Below are 21,404 nucleotides of genomic sequence, written 5' to 3' on the forward strand. Positions count from 1 at the left end.
ACCCCTCTTGCCAAAGAAACCGGGGGTAGTAACAAACAGGCTACCCCTCATGCCAATGAAACCGTGGTTAGTAACCAGCCTCCTCCTCATCAAACCAAACAGCAGCCTCCTCCTCCTCAAAAGAAACAACCTCCTCCTCCTCCTCAAAAGAAACAGCCTCCTCCTCAAAAGAAACAGCCTCCTCAAATCAAAGAGGTTAGTATCAAATCCAGGGTTAACTAGTTGTCCAGCGACTGTAAAAGTTGTCTGGACGACTAGTTGACCCTGGACGACTTAAACGTAAGTTGTCTGGACGACTAGTTGACCACGGAAGACTTAATTTTAAGTCGTCCAGGGTCAACTAGTCGTCCAGACGATTTATATTTAAGTCGTCCAGGGTCAACTAGTCGTCCAGACAACTTTTATTTAAGTCGTCCAGGGTTAACTTGTGTGCAACTTTTATTGCAGAGATGGTTGCCGGAGGATACAGCAACCGAGGCGAACTCGGTATATAAGATCTTGCCGGAGGATAAAGCAGATGGTGTCACCTCCAAAGAGATTGTTGCTGTCACTTCCACCGATCACCAACCGAGCCTCGCTTCCACCGATCAACAACCGAGCCTCGCTTCCACCGAGCCAAGCGATCCAGTTTCAGAACCGAGCCTGGTTGTATTGGACAAGCGTGCAAAGAGTAAACGAGCGAAGAAACCTGCTCCCACTGTGAGATCTCCTTATACGGCAGAGAAAAAAAAAGATAAAGTGGCAGCCTATAATCCATTTCCGCCAGTAAACAAAGATAAGTTGAAGGAACTCGCTGATTGGTTGAAAACTGATCCGTAAGTGATTGCTTTACCCATAATAGCTTGATTTAGTCGTCCAAAACTGATTGCTTTTTTGTTTGCAGTCATTATTCAACTAAGACCGAGGACAAACCACGTACATCACCAACAAGGTGGTACCACTTCCTCCGGACAGCCAGAGAATGGCTGGAAGACTGCGTAAGTCTTCTGCACACGATTTAAGTCGTCTACAAAGTCGTCCAAGTAGACTACTTTCCAGACGACTTAAAGATAAATCGTCTGGAAAGTCGTCTACTTGGACGACCACGTAGACGACTTATATTTAAGTCGTCTGGTAACTTCTAACTTGTTATATTTAATATGCAGCATATAGATGCTTGGATTAATGTGCTAAGGCAGAGGTATCAGGAGAACCCACAAGCTTTCAGGAGCGAGCGAATGTGCTTCCTGGATCACAACTTTTCCCAGTCTTGGAGAGAGCAGTATCAGCTCTTCAAAACATCGGAACCTGATCACAAAGGTTTAGGAAGAGTTCTACCTGGTGGGGCGTCGAATTTTTATGACGGATCAATACCTTCATTTTGCCAATCAAACAAGAAGTGGGGGGAGGACATTGATGATATCTATGCGCCAGTGAACTTGAACGACAAGCATTGGGTTGCTATTTGGATATCGATCCCTAAGAGGCACATAGTCGTCTGGGACAGCATACCTTCATCTAGTGTACCAGACGCATGGGATGAGATAATGGAGCCTTTTCTCCAGATGGTCCCTTATCTGCTTGTTGAGTGCGCAGCCACCAAAGAAATACGGGTCAAATACGGGTTGGAGCCATACACATATGAGAGACCGCTGAAAGGTGTACCCACGGCCAACAATGGTGATTGTGGCGTGTACGCTGTAAAGTACATTGAATGTCATGCTCTTGGGGTCTCCTTGACCCTAAAGACTTTGCTAGGTGCAACGCGAAGAAAATGAGGGATAATATGGCGGTGGATATATGGAAGGAGCTTGTTGATCAGCATTTGAAAGAAAATGTGGATGGTGATAAGTTCGTGGGCATGTATGATTAGATTTGTGTTTGTATTTGAACTTGTCTTTGTATTTGAACATGATTTTTTAACGAGCGAAGTATTTGTATTTCAGCTTGTCTTTGTATAGATTTGTAAATATATAAGTTGTCTGGAAGAAATAAGTCGTCTGGAAGGTTTTCCAACTGGACGACTTACAAATAAGTCGTCTAGAAGGTTTGGACGACTTATTATAAGTCGTCTGGAAGGTTTTCCAACTGGACGACTTACAAATAAGTCGTCTAGAAGGTTTGGACGACTTATTATAAGTCGTCTGGAAGGTTTTCCAACTGGACGACTTACACTGGACTTCTAAAAATAAAATACACTGGACGACTTACACTGGACTTCTAAAAATAAAATACACTGGACGACTTAGTAGAAGGTAGTCTAAAAATAAAATACACTTGAAGGGATAGTAGAAGGTCGTCTAAAAATAAAATACACTGGACGACTTAGTAGAAGGTCATCTAAAAATAAAATACACTGGACGACTAAAATTTGGTCGTCTGGACGGGTAATCAAGACTGGACGACTTAAATTTAGGTCGTCTGGACAACTAGTCAACTGGTTGTGTACATTGTGGTTTCGTATGGCCAGTTTCCTTGCAGTTTGAGCATCTCCGTGCCCTGTGTTTCTTCCTGGGTTTGTGTCCTCTCATCCTAGATAGCTCCAACCAAGATTGCCATCTTGATTTCTTCGGTCTCCCCCGACCACGCTTTAGTTCTGGAGGAAAGCATTCTCGTTCCTCAATATGTTGTGACACGATAGGATATATATTCTCTGAGTATCCTGCATACAGATAATTCTTTGAGTACAGTGGACATACAAGTGTGGAGATATGCAAACCAGCATGTGTTCCAGCAGCTATAGCATGAGAGCAAGGTATTTTCTCCACTCCATAGACACCACAATCACACTTTGCATGTTCCAAATCAACCACACAGTCCATTTTGCCACCTTTGACAAAGAAATGCCATCCATCAATTGGTTCGACCGTCATCGTATCCGCTATCTCTTCTCGAACAGCAAGCAAGTATTCAACACCCCCGCTATGTTCAGTTGTGAGACTCAAAGCATCTTGTCTCCTTTTCCAATACCATTTTCCTAACTTCTGCCTTATGAACTCCAGCAGGAACGTAATCGGAAATCCTCTTGCTCGCTTCAGTGCGGAATTAATAGATTCAGCAATGTTGCTTGTTTTTATGTTGAACCTGTTCCCCTTACAATAAACCCTTGACCATAGCCTGACGTCGGCTTTCTCCAAATACGTTGCAAGTTCCGGGTTTGCACTCCGTATCTCAGCCATGTACCGGTCAAAATCGTAAACCGTGTGAGCATAAGCAGCCCCTTTCACCAAGTACATGAGATGTTTCCCTTTAAACTTTTTGACAATGTTATCTTGAAGGTGATAATAACATATTCCTCGGGTTGCCCAAGGAAACACCTTATCACACGCACTTTTAATGGCCTTGTGCCGGTCGGAGACTATCACCAGAGGCTTGTCATGAGATATACAACTAGCCAATTTTGTGAAAAACCATTCCCAAGAAGGTACATCTTCCTCATCCACGATCCCAAAAGCCAATGGGAATATCTGAAAATTGCCATCTTGTGCGGCTGCAACTAACATAGTTCCTCCATACTTTCCACTTAGGTGAGTTCCATCCACCACAATGACCCTTCTCTGATACTTAAAACCTTTGATAGAAGCTCCAAAAGAGAGAAATAGATACTTAAATCTTTTCATAGAATCAAGTTCTATCGCCGTGATAGAATCAGGATTTGCAATGGAGATTTGCTCGAGATATGATGCCAGACACGAATACCCTTCTTCTGCTGATCCTCTCACCAATCTTTGTGCATATAACAGTGCTCTGTATGAAGTGGTGTAATCAAGCGCCATGCCAAACATGTTCCTCATTGCATCAGTGATATGCTGCGGAGTTATCCCATCAATGATTCCAACACGATTAATGAAAAGACTACCTACAGTGTCTCCGCTGAGCGATTCGGTCTCCCGCTGAGCATAAATGTTTTTCCACATACTTTGTTACTCAAAACGTGTTTGTCCCATGTTTGACACTCGCTCTGACCTTCCATCCACAATAGCTAACCCGACATGTTGCCACAACGAGAGTTTTCGTTGATTTGTATAATCTGAAAGAAAACTTACCCCTCACTGCTGCCAACCGCAGCTCTGAAAGCAGTGCACCCTTGCTAACAAAACTCTGGTTGACATAGATACTGGTACCATTCGATTTTCCTCCTTCAATAGCATTTGTCTTAGCATATGTCTTTTGGATTTCTTCAAAACAAATATTATCATCATCTTCCTCGTCCTCATCTGGAACCTTTCCATAAAGACTGTAATCCCCACCATTCTGATCCGTTTCACCAACAATAGAATTATCAGCATCCTCCTCCCCATTTTCCTCCTCCCCATCTTGATTTTCATCTTCAACAAACTCATTATCACCAACATCTTCAAAACATTCATCAGCTTCATCATCATCACCAACATCTTCTTCCCATTCACCAGCTTCATCATCATCACCAACATCTTCTTCCCATTCACCAGCTTCATCATTATCACCAACATCTTTTTCCCATTCACCAGCTTCATCAATATCCCTTTTCTCTGAAACCGTTTCGACCTTGCTGCGGCTTGATACACAAAGACATACTCTATGGGTTTTGAGTATCTCCAGCAAGTTTCGAACTTGTCTATCACTTGTAACATGAATGGGAAGACTGCCTGGAGCCATCATCATTTCTGCTGGTAATGAGTAGCTAATCTCCACACTCACTGTTCTCATGTCCAGGTTATAATCTTCTTGAGCCATTGCAACAAGTTCAGCATGTGTTGAATCTTCATTCAATAAAAACAATCTTGCTCCTTTGAGATCATCAACCACAAAATCCCAACGGAAATCTCTCAACAACCATTCTCCATACACTGCATGTAACTGAAAAATCATCTGCAAATATTCAAAATAAAACACATTAGTAAACATAGAGAAAATGAAGAAGTTCAATAAACATTGCCGCAGACGACTTAGCATTAAGTCGTCCAGAAGACTTAAAGGTAAGTCGTCTAAAGAGGTCACTTTTGCAATTGAAAATTAAAAGGGACGACTTAATTCTAAGTCGTCCGGCTTTGTTTGTTAAAAAAAAAACTTCAGACGACTTATATATAAGTCGTCTACGAGAAACGGGCTAGTTTTGCATTTGACCGAATCGTGTCAGATCTTTGACTATTTCTGGACGACTTATAATTCAGTCGTCTCTGGGAAAGTTAAAATTTCAATATTTTATGAAAACTTGACGACTTACGTGTAAGTCGTCCTAGGTTAGTTTTGTAATTGAAAAATAAAACTTGAAATTTAACTTTCTCCAGACGACTTAGATGAAAGTCGTCCAGCTAAACGACTTAATTTAAGGTCGTCCGGGATAAGCAAGTTTTGACCAGAAAATTGGGAAAAATTCTGGACGACTTTGCTTTCCCCGGACGACTTTAAATTAAGTCTTCTGGAGGGACGACTTTATATTAAGTCGTCTGGTTAAAGTTAAATTATGAAGTTTTATTTTTCAATTACAAAACTAACCTAGGACGACTTACACGTAAGTCGTCAAGTTTTCATAAAATATTGAAATTTTAACTTTCCCAGAGACGACTGAATTATAAGTCGTCCAGAAATAGTCAAAGATCTGACACGATTCGGTCAAATGCAAAACTAGCCCGTTTCTCGTAGACGACTTATATATAAGTCGTCTGGAGTGTTTTTTTTTAACAAACAAAGCTGGACGACTTAATTTAAGTCGTCCGTTTGACCAGAAGACTCATCAGTAAGTCTTCTACATACAGATGACTTACTAGTAAGTCTTCTACGCGAACAGATCTTGAAAAAAAATTCAAATTCGTACCTTAAACTAGGTGAGATGACTTCGTTTGCACACAGGGTCTTCTCCAACCACCCAGAACCTCAAACGAAAGCAACCGTAAGTCAAAACGAAAGAAATATGGCTCTGTCAACCATAGCCCATATTTTGAATCAAAAGCTTGAGTTTTTTGGATGAATATAGAGAGAAAGTGAAAGAAATGTTGTTTTTAGTTCATAACAATTGAAACAGAGAGAGTGTAAAGAGATTTACGTGCATTAAAGGGCATTAAAAGCTCCAAACAGTTCGTACAAGGTTGTTGCCACTATTCATTGCAGTGGCAATATTGTAAATACTTGAAGAAGATGAGGTTGAGACAGTAAAGAAGCCATTTTCGAAAAAAAAAAAAATGTTAATGGCATTTTCGTAGATAAAATGCAGGTGTAGGGTAAAATCTCAAAAAAAAGAGTCAAAAGAAAAGGTTAGTTTTCTGTTTGACTCCAAGTTTTGAGTCAATTTTTCAAAAAGCCCATAAAAATATGATGTCATATTTAATTTATTATTTAAATTATGACGTCGCAAATTCACTTAGGCAAAAGTCTAAGAGTTGCATCTTTTAAAAAACTTGACCACTGAACCCTTTCAAAACAGAAAAGTTGTATCTTTTCAAAAGATTAACCATTGAATCTTTTCGTAGTAGATTAACAAATTCATATATGGTTTCTTTGTACTTCTCCTCACCATTTTTATTTTTTAATTTACTTTTTGTATGGAGTTATTTACAATCAGAACTATATGATCTTTTCAGAAATTCAATGATTTCGGGTATTATTCTTATCCAGCTAGTATATCAGTTTTTTTGTCTACTGGATCCTCAGTTCGAACTTCTCCAAATAAAAAAGGTATATGTCTTCGGTCTTCACTAAGTAGCTGACAAAACGGCAAGGAATAGAAAGAATGTTTATAATTTCTATAATTATTTCATTTAACAAAAGTTAATAGTAAAAAGTTTGATGTTTTGTAAATTCACTTAGGCAAAAAGTCTAAGAGTTGCTTCTTTTAAAAAGCTTGACCACTGAACTCTTTCAAAGCAGAAAAATTGTATCTTTTCAAAAGTTTAACCATTGAATCTTTTCATAATAGATTAACAAATTCATATATGGTTTCTTCCTACTTCCACTCACCATTTTTCTCTTTTAATTTACTTTTTGTATGGAGTTATTTACAATCAGAAATATATCATATTTTTCAGAAATTCAATGATTTCGGCTATTATCCTTATCCATCCAGAATATCAGTCTTTTTGTGTACTGGATCCTCGGTTAAAACTTCTCCAAATAAAAAAAGGTATATGTCTTCACTAAGTAGCTGACAAAACGGCAAGGAATAGAAAGAATGTATAATTTCTATAATTATTTCATTTAACAAAAGTTAATAGTAAAGAGTTTGATGTTTTGTTAATATAAAAATTTGAAGGGGAATGTTGTTTGTTGTCTATCAATACTTGAATCATTTGTTTGACTGTCTGTATTACTAAATCAGATTTGTTATCCATGTTAGATAGAGATTGCATTTAGCTGATTGCATATATTGTAGATAGTTTTTTAACTGTCTTGTGATATTTGAGTTCTTGATTATTGTATGAAGTGTTTCTTAACCATATTTTTGGATGATCATTATGTAACTGAAATAAATTTTCTATTGAAATAAGATACATCTCAGAATGACCATATTGTCTATGTATTATAATAGTAAATTTGCTTCTTCTTTTTCCTGCTACCATCATTATTTTTTTATAGAAAAAAAAGTTTTATCAAACATTTAAATTTATAACAGTTTGTAATCGAGCATACAAGATCTTCTTTTTATAAGATCTGACACCGTCAATCTGTTTAGAAAACAACGTTTCATTTTCTGAACAAGGCACTTTTTGTAGATTATAAAGTCTCCACTTGAGAAATAGTGTCTTTGGAAAAAAAAAAAATGGAGCGGTGCTTGAGAGAGAGAGATAGATCACCTAACTGTTTTAGCAAAGGATGTATCCTACTCCAACGTATTTTTTACACGACTCTTTTAATTTTGAACGACACACCCTTTCACATGCTTCTTTTTCTGAACGGCACACTTTTCACACACTTTTTTTTAATATCTGAACTACACACCTTTTGTAAATTCTAAACCATCCACTTGATAAATAGTGTTTCAGAAACCAAAAGAACAAAGAAATGCTTGAGAGAGAGAAGGAGCGAGAGAGATGAAGAGTTTATCTTATTCCTTTGCTTATTTTACAATACAATTTCTTTAAAAAATATTTTGAAAAAAATTCAGCTTATTTGGCATTTTATTATTATCGCATGATTAATATATACATATCACTCATTTTTTTGTATGGTAAAATAGTTAAAATGTATGAGATAAATAAAATAAAATAAAATGTTAAATAAGTAAAACGTATAAATATTAGATTTAGACATATTATTAATATTGTTAAAATAATTTAAGTTTTATTAAAGAATACAAATGTCCGCGCTAATGCGCGGATTCGTTTCCTAGTAACTATAATCGCCAGTGTAATTAAGGAAGTGCCAGTCATTTTGACGTAATTGAGTGACTAAGATTTAATGTTCAACTGATCCGGTTATACATGTTGTTGCTACAAGTTACCGGTGACAAAGCATAGAGATGATGCCGACACCCACGATTTATATAACATGTGCATAATTTAGGAAAGAGAAGAGATACACGTCACTTAATCTTTAACGCATACGGTGTTACCGTTTTCAGTAAATGTGTGCCAAAAATATCTCCTTCCGTTATATGTGTATTCCATTTAATAACATCAGTCACTCTATTTTGCTAAGAAGAAAGAAGAAGACAACGAACAAGGTGCATTGAGTGAAGACATTAATATTGAGCAGATTCGAGCAGGTAATTTCTAGTAATCAGAGTGTAATAAATGTCTTTTACTGAGAACCTTTTGCTTAGATAATGAAATCTATGTCTAACATAAACAGTATAGAATAGAGAAAGTAGATCAAAGATAGTAATGTCTAATTATCGAGGTCACACACGACGTGACATTCAATGGTATTGCCTGGAGAATATACCGAGCGGTTTACACTGCGGTTACCGGAAGATTTAAGGAAGGAGATGGTGGCGAGTGAACCGGTCGAATTGTTGAGTATTACGAACTTGCAAAAAAGGTATTCTGAATTGTTTCGCGTAAGTCTTATTGAAACTCAAGAAAATTAAGATCTCTTAAATAGATCCTGAGACAACAACTCAAACGGAACCAATGCCAGAGAAAGACTCGTACAATAACAGCTCAGTTTGTTTAAGTTTAACCAGTGATTTCATGAAGTTACCGGTTTAGTTGGTTATAGGTTGTAAAAGTTAAAGATAAAATAGAATTGATTTTGGTCAAAAAAATAAAAATTGATACAACTAAACCGGTAACTTCATTTTACATAATTTATTCTATCAAAATAACAATACTGCTTCTATCAAAATTTATTTTTTCTTGCCTTCCCAAAGAAAAAAGTTGAGCATTGTTCATACAAATAGATAATACGCAATTCTTTATCTTTTCTTTTAAGATAATACCCTCAGCGGGTGTATTCAATTAAAAATTTTAGGTGATTTGTGTCAAAATGACAAATCCACTGTTATTGAAACATGATTTTAAAAACTCATTTAAAATCCAGTGTTATTAAACTTGACATTTTATAAAGTACTCTGAAATCCACTGTTATTGAAAATATTTTAAGCCGTGGAGTTTTCAAGTTTTCAAGTGATTTTAAAGTGTTTGAGTGGAGTTTCTTAGTTAAAAAAAAAAAACTCAAATCTCATGGTTTTAGGTGATATTCTAGAGTGGTTTAACAAAAATCATTTTATTCTCTGTAATTCCTTAAAATCATCTAAAATCTCATTAAAAGTCAAATCACCTCAAATTTTAAATTAAATACATCCCCTAAATGTCAATCTCATATGGACAAGGAAATTGTGCTTATAGTCTTTCTGTACGTTTTTGAGTAATATCATTCGTAAACTACTAAATTAATATCCCTTCTTTTTTTTTTGTCAGCCATTAATACCCCCTTCTATGTAGAATTCACACACTGGATAATCATAATCTTATCCCCGCACAGTTCAGACAAGTAATCATTTGAACTTTAAAATACGAGATATTAACCTTACTTGATAGCTGATACCAAACATAGTTTGTATACAATCTTATTATGGAATGAATCATATACATTCCAAATTATATCAAACATAAAACAATGGGCAAATCTCCAAAATAACACATTTCTAAGTTTATATCACAAAAATAGCACTAAAAAACTAAAATGACCAAAATAGCACCTTTCTAAGTTTATCATTTGAAAATTTTAATTTTTTTATTTTTCAAAATTTGAAATCTTATCCCCAAAACCTCATTTCTCAACTCTAAACCCTAAACCCTAAACTCTAAACCTTAAACCCTAAATTCTAAACCCTAAACCCTAAACCATAAACCATAAACCCTAAACTCTAAACCCTAAACCCTAAACTCTAAACCCTAAACCCTAAACCCTAAACCCTAAACCCTAAATCCTAAAATCTAAACCCTAAACCCTAAACTCTAAACCCTAAACCCTAAACCCTAAATCCTAAACCCCACCATTTAACTCGAAACCCTAGGTTTGTGACTTTTGATAAAGCATTAAGTGCTATTTTTGTGACTTTTGACCTTGAATGCCAGTTTGGGAACATAAACTTGATTTAATGCTATTTTTGTATTTTTCTCTAAAACAATGGCGACTTCATTCTCAATGTATACATATCTATATAGACGACGATTCTTGACCAAAAAAGAAAAAAATATATGGACCACGACTAGGTCGCCTTCCTAATGGATAAACACAAACGCAGACGTAATTGCAATTTTGTTTGTATGATCGTTTTTTCTCTCGAAATAATTAATGCTGTCCTGGTGACTGGTCCAGTGGAAGCCTCCGGCATATGCTAACGATGGCGGAATTGTGCTGGTGACTGCAACTACATACACGCCGCAATTCACCCAATGTATAAGTTTCTGGAACTCTCACAAAGTGTTAATGTCCATTGCTTTCTAGGTTGTAAAATTTTATGGACGAGTGATCGGTAAAGGAAAAGTAGGACCGGTAACAAGAAGATTGCAAAGCACTTACAAGAAACTGACGGATGATTCAGGCATCCCAATATATACCTACTTACCAAGAACCTTGAACCCTGTGTTTGATCAAATAGAATACACAAGGTAACTTACAAGGTAACTTACGTTGGCCAGTGGCGGATCTAGGATGAATTTCTAGCGTGGCAGAACGACAAAACAGTAGTAATATATTTATAAATTCAAATTTTTATCCAGGGCATTATTAAAATTTTAAGCAAAATTACACCAGCTGCTCCACCCACTCTCCACCTAGTTCCTCTAAACATTGCTAAATGTGTTATTTCGATAATTCTTGTAAATGAATTGCATGTTTAAGCTATATATTTTTCAATCAGTGTCATTGGTTTGAAAAGTATATATTCTAACTTTCACTTACTTCACTAATCATCATTGGTTTTGATTTTATTTTACATATGAAGTCAAAAACTCCATTATGTAAATATATTTTTGCAGTCAAAATATGGCGCGTAGTTTATACTCGGACTGAAAATGGTCAGGGGCGAAGCTAGACAATTTAATGAATGGGTCCACCTTTGATAATGAAAAATAAATATGCATAGGAAAATGATCGAACTTGGAAAACTAGGGGTGCACAAACTGTTGTTTACCCTATGAGCTAGCAAATATTTGATGTTCTACATACAATTTTTTAACTTTTAATTTAATTGTGGGTGCACAGGCCCATACCTTTCAAGCTGGCTTCGCCACTGAAAATGGTGCGTAGTCACGTAGAACCATAGAAAACGATGTGTCGTTGTCATGTTTCGAATAGAAAGCTGTTACAAGTTATTTCTATGAACTCAATAACTTACGTAACTTTGAAAGACAAAAGATAGTTTTTATTGAATGACAAAACGTTTACAAGAAAAACTCTCAAAGATACTTTCTCCACATGAACATGATGATCATTCAAATGATGACTCACTACTACTTTTTCTATTACTACTTAACCGTAATCTTCAGGAAACCTCTCCTTCACAAACAGAGGCGCACATGCGTTTGTCCCCTATGTCAGCAGCTTATTCTCACTCAAGCAACTTCCTAGCAACTTCCTCAAGATGGAACCAGTTCCACTTGAGCTTTATTCAAAAGATATATACTTCGGCCTTTTACGCAGCATGAGCCTTTCTTCGGCTGTACGTGTAGATGATAGGCGGGTGAGTCGCACCGTAAATATCAATAATCTGCCCATCAAAATTAACCTTGTCCTCAAGGTTGAAGCTACTGAAATTTGTCTTTATCCTCATTTTGTTTTCCCAAGTACAATCAAACTCCGGTTCGCCTTTCCACTTCACCAATACCTCCTCCTATCTAGATCTCGCATTAACCCTTGTCTGCAGTATCATCTCTTGCTCCACTTCAAAAACTCCTTCAGCAGTCAACTGAGATGGTAGTGGAATTGTTTCCACTACATACCCAACCATTTTCTTAAGCTGAGACACGTGAAAGGTGTGGTGTATCTTGGCGTCTTCTGGTAACGTCAAACGATACGCTACCTCCCCCACACGAGCTTCAATCTCAAAGGATCCGTAGAACCATGCAGACAACTTCTCGTTGGCTCTCTTAGCCAATGACTGCTGTCGGGTATGGTCTAAGCTTCAGATAGACCTTATCTCCTACCTCAAACACTAGCTCACGACGAGACTCATCTGCTTTTGCTTTCATCCTCTGCTGAGCTTGATGTAAGTGTTCTTTGAGTAGTTTCAACGTTTCATCTCGTTCCACCAACTGCCCTTCCAACTCCGCGTTGCTGGTCAAACATGTTTCATACTTCAGCAGTACTGGTGGCTTTCTCCCATGCACTACTTTGAAAGGCGACATCTTGATGGAGGAATGGAATGAAGTGTTATAGTTATACTCCGCCCAAGGAAGGAATTTCACCCATATCTTTGGCTTGTCATTAGCGAAACACCTCAGATACGTTTCTATCCCTCTATTTGTCACTTCGGTCTGTCCATATGTCAGCGGATGGTATGCAGTGCTAAAACAAAATCTTGTGCCTGATAAGCGGAACAACTCCTTCCAGAACAAACTGGTAAAAACTTTGTCTCGATCTGATATGATGATCCGCGGAAACCCATGCAGTCTGATGACTTCTTGAAATCAGTGGCTGTAAATGGGTGCTTGAGAGCTACAAAGTGACTATACTTAGTAATACGATCAACCAACACCATCAATGCATTATACCCTGAAGAACGAGGCAAGCCCTCAACAAAATCCATGGACAGGTCCTCCCACACCTGCTCTGGAACTGGCAGTGGTTGGAGCAGCCCGCCTGGAGCCAATGTGGAATACTTGTGTCGCTGACATATCTGACATGAGGATATGTAATGCCTAACATCCATCATCATCCCTGACCAGTAGAACATCCCTGGCCGGTATTGGATTGTGAAATCAAACCCAAGGAGCTTTTCAGTCAGCGCTGATACTCCATATTTATATCTCTCTGCTCTAGTAGAAATTTCAGGCTCTTTTGATCAGTCTTCTACAAATCTCCTTCCCAACAGATAGTGCCTCCACTTCTGAATAGCAAACACGATCGCCAAGAGTTCCCTCTCGTAAACTGACTTAAGCTTTTGCCTCTCTGTAAGTGCTTGACTGGAAAAAGCCAGTTTCTGCCATGCTGCATCAAGACTGCTCCCAACCCAACCGCAGACGCGTCTGATTCTACTTCAAATAATGCTTCAAAGTTTGGCATCGCCAACACCAGTACCGTAGTCATCCAACTTCAACCTTTCGAAAGCCTATGTGGCCTCCTTATTCCAAGAAAACTGATCCTTCTTGAGTTGAGCCGTCAAGGACTGTGCAATGTGTCCATATCTTTTTATGAATTTGCGATAATAGCCTATTAGGACCAAGAATCCCCTTAACGCCTTCACATTTCGTGGTATTGGCCAATCCACCATAGCTCTGACTTTCCCAGAATCTGCAGCAACACCTTCTACCGATATTATGTGTTCCAAGTACTCGATCTGCTTGCACCCAAACTGACATTTCTTCCTATTAGCGAACAACTGATGCTGATGTAGCAGTTGTAGCACTTCGTCGAGATATTGGTTATGAAGCTTCTCTGTCTTGCTGTAGACCAAGATGTCATAAAAAAAATAACAATACTGACTTCCTCGACAATGGCCTGAACACATCATTCATCAGTGCTTGGAATGTCACCGGCGCGTTGGACAGTCCAAACGGCATCACGAGGAACTCATAGTGTCCATTGTGAGTCCGAAAGGCAGTCTTTGGTACATCCTCTGTCCTAACAAGAATCTGGTGATACCATGGCCGAAAATCCAGCTTAGAGAATACCTTCGCTCCATGTAGTTCGTCTAGGAGCTGGTCGATCATGGGTATGGGAAACTTGTCAGTGATCGTCACACGGTTGACGCCAGCTCTCATCTTTCTTCTTCACCAGTAGCACGGGACTTGAGAAAGGGCTACAACTCTCCTGAATTATCCCGCAGCCAGCATCGCATCAACTTGTCTCTCAATCTCAGTCTTCTGCACCTGAGGATACCTGAAAGGCCTCACACTAACAGGTTAAGCCCCATACTCCAGCGTGATAGCGTGCTCTCTTCCTCTGGAAGGAGGTAGGCCAGTTGGTTCCTGAAACACTTCTCCTTAGCGATCGATCACCCTTGCCCACTTCATTGAAACCTCAATTTCTGACTCCATTACCGCTGACTGACACTCTGTGAGCTCAACGATCATGCCTTCTCCATCTTTTGCCCAACCCTTCTGCAGAGCCTTGAGGGAAACTTCCTCAGAATGAAGGCTCTTATCTCCTACCACAGTAAGATTTTTCTCCCCCAATCGGATCTTAATTCATCACTTGAAGCTTCCAGTTCACATGCATCTCTCCCAATGTATCGAGCCATTGGACATCTAAGATGACGTCTGCTATGCCCAATTCCAGAGAAAGGAAGCTTGTAACAATGGTACAATCATGCATCTCAAGCTCCACATTATGAATCATGCATCTCCCCTTAACTGACACTCCACCAGCTACCAACACTCCATACAGGGAAGTCATCGCCGTGACAAGCTCCAACCGCTCGAGATTTGACGCTGGAACCCTACTATCCATCTCCGTCGTCAGTACTCCTTGAAACTTCCAATCTTCAACCCTCTTCGCCACGCTCATCATTTTCTCTGAGGTTCGAGGCTCGAAATTTTTTACCCCAGCCTGAATCTTAGGTTTAAGGCCGTTCACAAAAGCCAGTTCTAACGTCGACTCTGGGAACTCCGGCGCGTGGGTTGCTAACGCCTTGAAATCGCGGATGTAGTCCCGTACGAACCCCTCTTGATCAACCTTTCACCTGCGGTGGTGGCTTGAGACGTTGAGAACTGTTCCATAACACAGTCCTTCATCTGTGACTAGTTTCGAAACGGGTTCATGTCTCTCTCCTAGCGGTACCACGACAGCGCTTCCCCTAAGAAAGACATCCTGACTGCTCTCGGTTTCTCCTCCTCAGTGAAATAACTGAGCTCAAAATATTGGTACACCCTCAAGATCCAGCTGCCTGCATCTTCTCCATCAAACAAAGGAATCTCCAGCCTCTTTGTCAGTGTTTGCTCACGATCTCCTTTGTACTCCTCCGAGAGCGTAGTTTGAGCAGTCTATGGAAGCCTCCTCCGTTCCTCGTTGATCAATGGTTTAAGCGGTGAAGACGACGTTCCGATCAGACTGATCTTACCGCTCAACGGAACACTTCCCACTAGTATCGGATCGGAGTTGGGCTCATCATCTTCCGACATCATCCTCTTCTCTAACCGGTCCAACGTGCTCTGTTGGTGAGTTTGTAGCTGCATCTGTTGCTGCATTTGTTGTTGAAGCGAGATCATGATCTGCTCCATCATCACCAACCGAGAGTTGTTTGGATCGGCAATCGTGACTTGGTTAGTCTCAGTAGGATCCATCTCCGGTGCCTGTTTTGTGTCTACTTTCTTTGGTGCCATAGTACTCAGATCGTTAGTCGCTCTGATACCACGTTGTTACAAGTTATTTCTATGAACTCAATAACTTATGTAACTTTGAAAGACAAAGAATATTTCTTAGTGGATGACAAAACGTGTACAAGGAAGAACCCTCAAAGATACTCTCTCTACATGAACATGATGATCATTTAAATGATGACTCACTTCTAATTTCTCTATTGCTACTTAACTGTAATCTTCAGGATCCTCTCCTTCACAAACAGACCACGTGCAGCTGTTGGTGCACATGCGTTTGTCCCTTACGTCAGCAGCTTATTCTCACTCAAGCAATTTCATAGCAACTTCCTCAAGATGGAACCAGCTCTACTTGGGCTTTATTAAAAAGATACTTCGGCCTTTTACGCAGCTTGAGCCTTTCTTCAGCTGTACGTGTAGATGATAGGCGGGTGAGTCACACCGTAAGTATCAAAAGCTCGTGGTGTTTTTTTTTATCTCATGTGGGTCAATGTAGTAACAAGTCAAGTCAGCCTCTCCTTATTTGACTTTCTCTTTTTTCCTTCACAAGAAATTATAATAGTCATGTTCGTTTGATAAACTCTGAGATCAGCGGCAGCGGCAAACAATAAAGCTACAACGAAAACAAATTTAATGGTGCTGAAACTAAAATCAATCGCCGCTGGACTATGGGAGTTAAGAAAATGGAGATGTAACTGCCGCAGAAATTTTCCGCGTCAGATTTGTTGGCTTCAACTTACCGCAGCGACTGAAGAAACAATTCGGTGTTGACTAACCTGTGTTGTATTCAAGGAGTTTATAGTGCAATTTCGAGTCGCCACCGCTTGCCGCCGCGTTTTGTAAATGAACAGGGCTAATGTTTGACTGAAAAGTAAGGGTATTACTAAAATACGCTCCGCATTAAATGTTGCCATGAATTGTACTTTCTAAGCTTACCCTTCCACCATAATCATTGTTCCGAGTTAAAACTCCAACAATCTCTGGTTATCTGATCACATGGAAAATTTAATCGAATTATAGTAGATTTTTTATTGGACCATCTTCAATCAAGAAAGATGCCAACTCTACTAAATCCCTCATACAACGATCAAGATAAACCAACATATCCATCATTCCTTTCATATGGGATACATCATTCATATACTAAGAAATAGCTTTAAAGGAGTGAGTTTTACACCCGTAGAAAAAGGATCTAAGCAAACCACAGATTAATATTAGTTGTGAAGGGGGGGGGGGGGGATATTTACATATACTCAATTTAAATCGGAAAAAAAACATAAGAGTGATAATCAGTTTTGACTTGATTTGGATTAACACCTCAAAAACTCGCCAAACGCAAAAAGAAAATTCGCAAACGCGAACTGTAAATTTTCCAAAGCTAAGCAAACAAATCGATCTATAGATCAAATAACTATTTTACATTAAAAAAGCAAAAGGAGATTGGTAACCGGCGGCGATAAAACCACCGGTCACCGAACGATTTTCAGCTTTTAGAGGTTTCTAGTGAGATGGTAGAGCAAACAGAGAGAGAAAGTTTTAATTCCCAGGGTGAAAATAACGTGTAACCATTTCATATTTTAAAGTCTGACCGGTGACCATCCAAGAAACAAGATGAACGAATAAAAAAAAAATGTACGGAAATAAAATAACAGGAATGAAAAGGAATGGTTGTTCCTTATCAAATTTAATAAGGAATAATTTTGTTCTTTAATTCTCTACAAAAAAAAAGAATGAAAGAGAATAAGAGAAAATTATTATTCCTTGTGAATGGTAATTTTTTTTAGGAATGTTAAGAAATGCATTATTCTTCGCCGGTTCCCTGGTCATCATTCATACAGTTTTTTTTCATTACTTATTAAGATTTTGAATTCAATGATAAATATTTGTAAGTTTATATTGCTTGTTTGCACCAAAAAAAAAGAGTTTGTATTGCTTGTTATTACTTGCTCCAAATCTACATCCCATGAATATATCTCACAGTATATTCTCTAAAATAGAAAATTTTTGTTATATCATATCTATCTAATATATTTAATATATATATATAAGATTTTTTTTAAAAAAATCTCGTTTTAGAAATGAGAAATCAAATTTTGCTTTGAAGAAGGTTGGCGTTAAAAATTATAATGTTACCATAGATACAAATTTGCGAATAGCATTGTCATGATATAATTGAACTAAAATAATAAGAACAATGATTATTTTGACTTGGTTATGGTTTTTTTTTTTACAACACTTGGTTATGGTTTAATGGTTACTAGATTTTGACCCGCGCTTTCAAAGCGCGGGTTTATTTTTGTTTTTTTTTTCAATTGACAAATATTTAGTAAATGTCACATTTTCATATATTTGTATTTTATTTTATAAAAGACTTAAAAATTTTATCTTTATTTATCGTATTTCATTTTAAATGACTATTTATGTTAAAAAAATTAAACTTTATTTTTTTAATGAATTAAGTTGGTATAACTCTGATAAATTAATTTTATTATGGGGTTAATATTTTAATTAAAAAATTATATACTTTTAATAAAGATTTATACTTTTCAATAAAAAAAATTAATTATTTTTATGAATGCTTAAATTATATTAAGAAAAGAAAAAAATAATAATTAAGAATAGTTGAAAAAAAGTTATTTGAACTTGGACTCAATGGTCCAAAGGAAAAAAAAAAGGTGAGAATTGAATCTGATTTTTTAATTTACAACACTTGGTTATGGTTTAATGGTTATGTTTTGATATTTAACATAAAAATAAATTGATCAAACTCTTACAAACATTGCATATAACTTTAATGAACTTTTTAAACCATAAGTTAATTACAGTGGCACAAAACGTGATATAATACATGAATAAAGATTAGTTATATGTGTGTTTCAAAAAAGATTAGCTATATATCATGACTTTAAATTAACAAAATAGATGTCTTGATATTCAAAACAGATATGGTACAGTTGTTATAAACGTAGACATTTATCTTATTTATAATGCTCTAAATATTGTTATATATATGTTTTGATCATTTCAAACTTAAATACAACTTTTTATCAAAACATAAAAATATGATTATACATTGGGGTCAAGGTTCCTCTTCGTCCTAACCCTATTACCTATAAAAGAAGAGGGATATATAATACGGCTACGGGTACCTTCCATTTATAACATAGATACCGGAAATGTAAGGGAAAGACTTAAGAGAAGGAATTGAAAATGAGATATGATTAAAAACAATGATTGCTAGTCACACGAACAATACACCACCACATGGTCACACATTTGAACAAAAATAATATATTGAAAACTATATGAACTATATGAATCACATGACAACATCCATTAACTAATATATGTTGTATTGTTAACACCATAAAAATGAAAGGTTTTGGAACTTGGCATAACGCAATAAACATTTATTTGAAAAAAAGATCATAACACATATTCAAATGACCAAAAACAAAATGAACTCACATAGACCAAGTATTCAAAATTAAATTTTATACATCAAATAACATGTTAAAATATTTTAAACATCATCATAAATTGTCTTGTTACAAATCCAATACACTTCTAAATCCGGCACAATTTTCCAATACAAAACTATATGTATGGTGTTAATAACATAATACATATTAGTTCAAGGATGTTGTCATGTGATTCATATAGTTCATGTAATTTTAATACATTAGTTTAGTCTAGATGTTTAGTGATGTGGTGGCATATTATTTGTGTAGCTACCAATTGATTTTTCTTCTAATAATTAATAAAATCAAAACGGGAATAAATATCAAATTATAAACCATATTTCACCTAAAAATAAACTATGTCAATTTTTAGAAAACATTATTCGAAAAACATAAGAAAATAATAACTAAAAAAAAAATTAACATATGTTTCTCTAACTTACCAAAATATTACATTCAACGTGACGTAATAGAACTTCCATATCTATATATTGTTGAATTCTATTGATTTCAGTTTCTATTAGTGTTTTTTTGTCTATTTAATTTGTTAAAAATTATATATTGTTGATGAGATTTGAATGAACAAAAAAACCCTGAGCAACGTTAGCTATTGGTATGCAAGCCAACGATAGTTCTCCAAAGATGTTGACAATAAGATTAAGCAACAAAAGCAGCATCAGATATTTGCTACCTCCTTGTTCAAGCTATTTTATATGTGCTGTGGAAGGAAAGAAATCTGAGACTGCATACTTCAACTAGTAAAGTTGTTTGGATTGGATTAGATCGGATAAGAGGTTTTTCTAGGCCTCAGAGATTGCAGCATTCTTCATCACATTTGGAAACATACCTTCTTCTCTGGTTTCGCCACTTCGATTCATAGTGAAAGTCTGCTCCATGGAATTCATGATCGCCAAATCATAGCTTCACATGTGTTTCTTATATTTATTTAGTCATCCATTCTGGTTGTCGTTTAATTAAGTTGTTTCAATTTCTTGTATTCAAAACCGTATCCCATGTGGAAATGAATAAAGAAGAAGAAGTAAAAAAAAAAAAGCAGCATCAGATAAAAGCAAATGACAAAAGTTTCAGTCGTGGAAACGCATGATCACAAGATGATGTTCATTTACCTTAAAATCAATTTGTATTTAGGTTTATGTCAAATTATCAAGTAGCGTACAGTTGGTAATGCGTTGTGGTTGATAATTCAGCAGGTCGAAGATTCGGACAACTGTTTTGTAACTTTGTTACTGAAAACTTAAATCAAACCCGGTAATATCATCTATATTATTAAAATAGAAATATATATTTAGACTTACCCTCAAACTTGCAAAATATTTACAACTCAATGCTACTGAAAATTAAATAAACTTACTATTAAATAATGCTTATCTTTTTCAATTATTATATTATTTCCTTAAATAATTATAACTAACAAAGATTTCGGTATCAAGAGAATAAAATCTTTACTTTCATTATTCGTAGGTTTCAAAGAAATCACAATAAAAAAAATATTCTAAAAACTAAAGCAAAAAATGTTGTGGCTAAAATCATCTATATTATTAAAAGAGAAATATATATTTAGATTTACCCTCAAACTTGCAAAATATTTACAACTCAATGCTACTGAAAATTAAATAAACTTACTATTAAATAATGCTTATCTTTTTCAATTATTACATTATTTCCTTAAATAATTATAACTAACAAAGATTTCGGTATCAAGAGAATAAAATCTTTACTTTCATTATTCGTAGGTTTCAAAGAAATCACAATAAACAAAATATTCTAAAAATTAAAGCCAAAAATGTTGTGGCTAAAATCATCTATATTATTAAAAGAGAAATATATATTTAGACTTACCCTCAAACTTGCAAAATATTTACAACTCAATGCTACTGAAAATTAAATAAACTTACTATTAAATAATGTTTATCTTTTTTCAATTGTTACATTATTTCCTTAAATAATTATAACTAACAAAGATTTCGGTATCAAGAGAATAAAATCTTTACTTTCATTATTCGTAGGTTTCAAAGAAATCACAATAAACAAAATATTCTAAAAA

The sequence above is a fragment of the Brassica napus genome, chromosome C7 (assembly GCF_020379485.1).
Source record: "Brassica napus cultivar Da-Ae chromosome C7, Da-Ae, whole genome shotgun sequence".
NCBI classification, from domain to species: domain Eukaryota; kingdom Viridiplantae; phylum Streptophyta; class Magnoliopsida; order Brassicales; family Brassicaceae; genus Brassica; species Brassica napus.